General features: G+C 44.6%; 1 protein-coding gene across 1 annotated transcript in view; it reads left to right on the forward strand.

Moving 5' to 3' along the window:
- RFX2 (regulatory factor X2) overlaps positions 1-8,439 on the forward strand; it is a 49,022-nt gene that overhangs the window by 14,157 nt on the left and 26,426 nt on the right. The window lies entirely within an intron of this gene.

An 8,439-nucleotide genomic window follows, 5' to 3' on the forward strand; every position in this document is an offset into this window, starting at 1 on the left:
CAAACCGGGGCGCGAACCCGGTTCCCCTGCATCGGCAGGCGGACGCGCAACCACTGCGCCACCAGGGAAGCCCCCGCACATTATTTGATAAAGGAGTTTCGCCAGTAGTACATCCGCTTTTTCTCTAAAATATTCATCATTGGACTTCCCTGGCAGTCCAGTGGTTAAGACTCGGTGCTTCCACTGCAGGAGGCATGGTTTCAATCCCTGGTTGGGGAACTAAGATCCCGCAAGCCCGGTGTCTCGGCCAAAAACAAACAAACAAACAAACAAACAAATAAATAATTCATCATCACTTTTTATCCTTTTAATAGACTTTCTCTTAGAGCAATTTCAGGTTTACAGAAAAATCGAGCAGAAAGTACAGAGAATTCCTGTAATGCCCCACCCTGTACGCCACGCAGTTTTCCTTATTATTAGCATCTAAGTTTGGTGCATTTGTTACAGCCAATAAGCCAATATTGACCCATTATCATTATTAACTAAAGCCCTTGGTGACATCAGGGTTCACCCTATGTTGTACGTTCTATGGGTTTTGACAAACATCTAATGATATCATCACTTTTTAAAAAAAATTTATTTTTGGTTGCATTGGGTCCTCATTGCTGTGCGCGGGCTTTCTCTAGTTGCGGCGAGCGGGGGCTGCTCTTCGTTGCGGGGCACGGGCTTGTCATTGCAGCGGCTTCTCTTGTTGCAGAGCACGGGCTCCAGGCGCACGGGCTTCAGTAGTCGTGGCTCGCGGGTTCAGTAGTTGTGACTCACAGGCTCTAGAGCGCAGGCTCAGTAGTTGTGGCACACGGGCTTAGTTGCTCCGCGGCATGTGGGATCTTCCCGGACCAGGGCTCGAACCCGTGTCCCGCTGCATTGGCAGGCGGATTGTTAACCACTGAGCCACCAGGGAAGCCCCAATATCATCACTTTTGAATCTGTTTTTGCAAGTTTCTTTGCAAAGGTGAGAGCAGTTCCCCTTTGAAAGATCTATCTAAAGTTCATCTCTGCTCTGCTTTAAGTGACAAAATTAAAGAATGCGTACAGGAAAGCACTCCGATTCTTATTCTGAAAAGTCTCAATTAACTTACCATCGAAGTCATCATCCTGTTTAGAGTAACACAAACCCACTTACCATGTCAAGGGCTACATGGGTCATCCATCTAATAAAAGCCTCTTCCTAATTTCCTTCATCTGTTCCTTGTGTTCCTGCTATTTTCTTTGTGGCTCCGTATGTAAATGAGCACAGTGTGTGACCCCCGATTGGATCCTGGTCCACAAACAGGACTTTCATCAAGTGATTCGGATCGGTTAACAGTGTTGAGTGGGGGTTAATTTCCGGGTCACGGAAGATGTTGACATTTGGGGAGCCTGGCTGAAGGGCATATGGGAATGCTTTGTGCTATTTTTGCAACTTTTTTTAAAATCTGGAGTTATTTCCAAACTTAAAAGTTAAAAAATTTTCAATTGGTAAATTAAGAAGTAGAACTATATTTTTTAAAGTTCTAGAAACTACAAGAAGAACTAAACATGTTAGCTGTTAAAAATGATTACCAAAAATGATTATCTCCGTGAGGTAGAAAGAAAAGAGGAAGACTTGCTTTTTTTATACCTTTTTCTTCTATTCGAATTTTAACCACATGCATGCATTACCTTATACATTTTTTATTGAGGTAAAATTCATATAACATAAAATTAACCATTTTAAAGTGCATAATTCGGTAGCATTTAGGACATCCATGGTGCTGTGCAACGATCCCCTCTCTACCTAAAAATTTAAAAAATCAGTTTAGCGGTAAAGTATAATCCATACAATGCAATTGTGTGAGTGATTTACAATTGCTTAGCGAATCTCTGGGGGCCGAGGAGGCAGAGTGCTGCCCTCCAGCCAAATCCTGCGGGGTGGGGTGGGGGGGCCTGGTTTTGTAAATGAAGTTTTATTGGCACACAGCCACGCCCCCTCATGGACGCACACTGGGCTGTTAGGGAAGGGAGAGGCTTCCTCTCCTGAGTGGGAGTTGGTGGAGGCTGGGGAGAAGCTGAGGTGGGGCTGGGATGGGGCAGGGCAAGCGAGGTGCCCAGGGCACCAAATTTAGTGAGTTGCTCCCCTCCGGGGGCTGACCCTCCCATGGCACGACCTTGACAATGAGCGCCTCCTTCAGTTTGGTGCCGTGGGCGCCTCATGGGCGCCACCCCAGTCCTGGCCCTGGAAGGAGACTGGTATGTCTCTGGCCTAATCGGGTTTTTGTATGGCAAGTGCATATAATATTACTACATAATTTTTAATGTTTAATTAGCAAAATAAAACTGGACAAATCGAAAATGCCCACTTCCCCCAGCCAGCCTCCCCATCTCCCCAGTGGTGAGCCCTGCCCTTCTCTCCATCCTCCCACCTGGCCCTTAACTGCAGCTGTTTCCTTTCTCCAGGAAGAATTCTGTGATTTCTATCCCTGCCCTCAAAACTCCAGCCATGACACTTTGGTTCTTTTAAATACTCTCCATTTTCTTAAAAGCTCCAAAAGCTTTCATAAAACATTTAAACGTTTATTTTCTCCTTCTGTGGTCACATAATAAGCTGTATTTTAGGACGGGACGTTTACTGCAGCAGTTTTCTGTCCTCACCCCCACTTCTCCCTGGTTTTCCAGGAGCATCCCCTCCCCCTTCCCACTTCTGGCCCAGGAGCCATGGTCCTGATATCAAATTATGGCAGACCCAGCCTGGAGATAAAGGTGTTGCTTTGATACTACTGGTCATTGCTGGTCCTTTGCAGGGGTGACCTTGACCTGGCAGGTCTTTTTTTTTTTTTTTTTTTTTTTTTTTTGGCTGTGTTGAGTCTTCGTTGCTGCACGCGGGCTTTCTCTAGTTGTGGCAAGCCGGGCTACTCTTCGTTGTGGTGCGCGGGCTTCTCCTTGCACGCGGGCTCAGTAGTTGTGGCCCACGGGCTTAGTTGCTCCGTGGCATGTGGGGTCTTCCCCTACCAGGGCTCGAACCCGTGTGCCCTGCATTGGCAGGAGGATTCTTAACCACTGTGCCACCAGGGAAGTCCTGGCAGGTCATTTTAACGAGGTTATTGTGTTATAAATGGAATGGCCATTAGAGTGGATGCTAATGAATTCAGAGGAGAAGTAACCTCCACCCTCACTTAGAAGACACAAATCTAGTCCTTATGTCAGGTAAAATTTTTCTAGGATTATACATGGAAGGAAAGGAGTTTTTAAAATTCCTTTAAACATTTTTAAATAACCAACTAATTTTAATATACTTGGGAGTTAATAAAACGTATCTGCGCTCTGCTATCACGTTGAGTTCTTGAAACGCTGTATCTTTGATCACAAGTCGTTAGGCATTTTCTCCCCTCCTTTCTCCCAAACGCCTAAAGCATGATATGTGTGTGCCCTTTTCCCCAGGCATTCTGCTAGTAATTCATGCAGCGGAAACCAGTGAAATTAAACGGCCAATAAAAAGGAATATGGGCTGCACTGCACGCGATCAGAAATAAAGGTGAAGCTCCTGATAAGTCAAGAAATAGGTAGACAAGTGTATGCATAATACCAAGATGGAGTGAAATCTTTGAGAAGCTCAGAAAACAGAAACGATTTTAGGGAAAGCTGCCTGGCCCTGGGGTGGCGAGGGGACATCTCTGCGTCTATCCTTGGCTCTTCCTTACAGTTTGACATGTGAGCCTGTGCAGGTACCACTTTGATAAAATTTTTTTTTTTTTTTCCTGCGGTAGGCGGGCCTCTCATTGTTGTGGCCTCTCCCGTTGCGGAGCACAGGCTCCGGACGCGCAGGCTTAGCGGCCATGGCTCACGGGCCTTGCCGCTCTGCGGCATGTGGGATCTTCCCGGAACGGGGTACGAACCCGTGTCCCCTGCATCGTCAGGTGGACTATCAACCACTGCGCCACCCTGGAAGCCCTGATAAAATTTTTTAAATAACAAAAAATTAAACTCCAGTCAAGTATAAATTTAATTTCCATTTTAAGTATATCTAAAGCTTAAACACTAACTTTTCCAGCCACTGAGAGGACTTATCAAGCCTTTTGTACTTGTGCAGTAAGAATCCCTCGGTCAGGTCTGTAAGGAAGCCTCCCACTCCAGCCCCCAGACTTCAAGCGTGAGATAGATGCTCCTTTTTCAAGGATGCTGGACGGCCTCAGCTTGGAGCTGGGAGGCGGCGCCACAGCGCCCTCTGCTGGATGTACTGCGCTGCGCCTCCGGTCCTAACTCCCGGGCACCAACCCCTCCATCTGAACTTCAGGGACTGGTGACGTTTTCCTGAACTTCATCACCTTCAGAGGTTTACCTGACGTCTTAATTTTAAAACGCAGTGAACACCTTGGGAGGTTCCACTGTGTATTAAGTTAATTTAAGGTATCAGTGGGCTTCTTCTGACCCTGTTTAATAGCTGTGGGGTTTTGAGGATGGTCTTATAAAGCCAAAGTTCATTTGTATTCTTTCCCGCAATACTCCGAACTGCACGATTTTCAGCAGTCTTACACATGTCTGGCAAACTTCTGGGTGTCCCCAGGACCCTCTCAGGAGCTCCACGAGATCGAAACTGTTTTCATAATAATACTAACCCATTCGTTGCTGTTTTCCCTGTGTTGACATTTGCCCCGACGATGCAAAACCAGCACGGCTGACACAGCTGCGCACAAATCAGAGCAGACACATCGGAGTCTCTAGAAGTCACTATAATCCTCACCATCATGCGCGCACAGTTAAAAAAAAAAAAAAAAAAGAAATACCAAATGCTAGTTTTACTCAGGAATTCCCTGATGAGGCAGTAAAAATGATGAATTTTATTAAATCTCAATCCTCGGGAACACTTTAATATTCTGTGTGATGAAAAGTGCTTCTGCTTCCCAAAGTACGATGACAGTCTTGAGGAAAAGCTCATGGGCAAATGGCTTGTGAGTAGAATGAGCTACTTTTTTCATGAAACACTATTTTTCCTTGAAAGGAGGACAGACAAATTATGATTATTCAGACAACGAAGATGTGGTACACATTTTCTCAAAACTGAACGGTTGTGAGCTTGACATATCGAGGAAAACACGACAGGGTCTATTGTCAATATGTTCTCAAACCAAAAAAACAAAAAAATAGAATTTTGGAAAACTGGTATCTTGCTGAAGTTGTTGGTAGTGATATTAACCAATGTGACTTTTTTCAATACCGTGTGATGAAATGGATCAACATTTGGAAGATCTGCAAACTCAGTGAACCAATATTTTCCAAGTGACCAGTGCATGTTGTTAACAAAACCATGCATGTGGGTGAAAGATCCATTCAAATTGCAAGAAAGACTAAAGTTCTTTTTAATTAGTTGTATAGTTTTTTTTGTTTTGTTTTGTTTTTTTGCGGTACGCGGGCCTCTCACTGTCGCGGCCTCTCCCGTTGCGGAGCACAGGTTCCGGACGCGCAGGCTCAGCGGCCATGGCTCACGGGCCCAGCCGCTCCGCGGCATGTGGGATCTTCCCGGACCGGGGCACGAACCCGTGTCCCCTGCATCGGCAGGCAGACTCTCAACCACTGCGCCACCAGGGAAGCCCAGTTGTATAGTTTTTATTGAGGTAAAATTCACATAACATAAAATGCACCATTTTAATCATGTAATTCAGTGGCATTTGGTACATTCACAATGTTCTGTAAACATTACCCTGTCGAGTTCCAGAACATTTTCATCACCCCCAAAGGAACCCTGTACCAGTTAGTAGTCACCTCCCATTCCCTCCTCCTTCAGCCCCAGGGTAACTAATCTGCTTTCTGTCTCTGGATTTGCCTGTTTTGGACATTTCATACAAATGGAATCACTCAACACGTGGCCTCTTGTTATTGACTTCTCTCACTAAGCATCATGTTTTCAAGGCTCATCCACATTGTAACATATGTCAAAACTTCATTCCTTTTTAGGGATGAATAATATTCAATTGTATGTATGGACCGTGTCTTGTTTATCCATTCATCGGTGACTGACATTTGTGTTTTTCTGCTTTTTTTGCGTTATGAATCAGGCTGCTATGAGCAAGTTTTTGTTTGAACACCTGTTTTCAATTATCTTGGGTACAGTGAAATTGCTGGGTCATGTGGTTTAACTGAGTTTATATTTTAACAGCTGTTTACCACGGTAGCTGAACCATTTTGCAGTCCCACCAGCAACTGAGGAGGGTTTGAGTTTCTCCACATCCTCACCGACACTTGTTACTTTTCTTTTTTCTCTTAATAACCATCCTAGTGGGTGTGAAGTGGTATCTCACTGTGGTTTTAGTTTGTATTTCCGTAATGACTAATGATGTTGAGCATCTTTTTATGTGCTTATTGGAGACATGCCTATTCCAGGCCTTTGCCCATTTTTTTAAACTTTTTATTTTGTATTGGAGCATAGCTGATTAACAATGTTGTGTTCATTGCCCATTTTTTAATCGTGTCATTTTATCATTTTGTTGTTGTGTCTCCATAGTTCTTTATAATATTCTGGATATAAGACCCTTATTAGATACATGATTTGCAAATATGTTCTCCCATTCCGTGGGTTGTCTCTTTGCTCTCTTGATAGTGTCGTTTGACGTACAGAAGTTTTTAATTTTGATGAAGTCCAATTTATCTTTTTTAATAGTTTTTATCTTTTATTTTTTGTTTGTGCTTTTGGTGTCATATCTAAGATTCTATTCCCAAATCCAAGGTCATGGAGATAACCTTATTTTATGTGATTACCTCATGTTTTCCTCTAAGAGTTTTATAGTTTTTAGCTCTTACATGTAGTTCTTTGATCCCTTTGGAGTGGATTTTTGTATATGCTGTGAGGTAAGGGTCCTGCTTCATTCTTTTGCACGTGACTATCTATTTATCCCAGCACCATTTGTTGAAGAGTGTATTCTTTCTCCATTAACTGGTGTAAACACCCTTGTTGAAAATCAGTTGACCCTAGATGTATGGGTTTATTTCTGGATGCTCAATTCTATCCCATTGATCTATATGTCTGTCTTATCCCAGTACTGCACTATTGTGGTTACTGTAACTTTGTAATCAGTTTTGAAATGAGAACTTGTGAGTCTTCGACCTGGTACTTCTTTTTCGAGATTATTTTGGTTATTTGGGGTCCCTTGCAATGCCATATGAATCTTAAGATCAACTTGTCCATTTGAAAAGGCAGCTGGAAGCTTTGTAGAGAATTTTGATAGAGACTGCATTGAGTCTACAGATCAATTAGGGCAGTATTACCATCTTAATAGTAAGTCTTCCAATCCATGAACATAGGATGTCTTTGTTTCTTTGGGTCGTCTTTAATTTCTCTCAACAGTGTTTCATAGTTTTTTCAGTGTACAAGTATTTCACCTCCTTGGTTAAATTTATTCCTAGGTATTTTATACTCTCTGATACTATTGCAAATGGGATTGTTTTCTCCATTTCATTTTCATATCGTTCATTGTTTAGAAATATAATTGACTTTTGTATATTGATCTTGTATCTTGCAACCCTGGTGCTGATAGTTTTGGGGGAGATCCTTCAGGATTTTCCATATTTAAGATCATGCTATCTGCAAATAGAGGTAGTTTTGCTTCTTCCTTTCCTGTGTGGATGCCTTTTATTTTCTTCTGTGGCCTAATGACCCTGGCTAGAATTTCCAGTACAGTGTTGAATAGCAGTGGCAAGAGTAGATGTTCTCAACAGTGGTCAGAAGAGGTGGGGGGCGAAGCAGAAACCCCTCGTTCCTGAACTCAGCTCTGGGGAAGCGGTCCAGCTGCACTTTCTGAATGTGTTGGGCCCGCTTTTTACAGAATCGTCGCTGTGGTCTTTACCTCCCCTGGGTGTTTAAGGGTCATTGCCTCCAGCAGAGCTTATGTTTGCATTTTTCATGTACAAGTCGGGCTCAGATGTGGTGGTTGCCACACTCCGCCGGGTGTCTCTTCCTTTGCATAGACCTGCCGTGGCCCCTCAGCCCACGCCTCCGCGAGGTCTGAAGACCCATCTCAGAGGGGTCCTCCCCCAGGAGGACCCCTCTGTGAGCTGTCTCATCTCCGTGGCCCCAGGGTCCTGCGCCTCCCAATGGCAGGGCTGGGGTCGTGGCCTACTGGTATTTTCCCAAAGCCCTCCAGCTGGGAGACCCTGGGCTTTGCAACAGGGCAGGCTGGCCGGGAGAACGGTGCCATCAACTGTCCCCGGGTCTGTGGTCCTCTGATTCTCCCAGTGCAGATGATGGATTCGGGGAGCAGCAGGTGGTTATCATGCTGGCTTTGCTTACACTTGAACTTACGCAGTGACTAAGTATTCCCGTTGTGCATGTGCACATGCAGACATGTTAAAACTCAGCTGCCAGTGTAGACAGTAGGACCCCATCTGCTGCTGGTGTCTGACGGGCTCCTGGGCTCCTCTGCACGTGATGAAGCAATGCTCCTGCTGAGGCTTCAGCCCCCGACCTAACCCATTCCCCCACCCACCCACCCC

The sequence above is a fragment of the Physeter macrocephalus genome, chromosome 2, assembly GCF_002837175.3.
Source record: "Physeter macrocephalus isolate SW-GA chromosome 2, ASM283717v5, whole genome shotgun sequence".
Lineage (NCBI taxonomy): Eukaryota > Metazoa > Chordata > Mammalia > Artiodactyla > Physeteridae > Physeter > Physeter macrocephalus.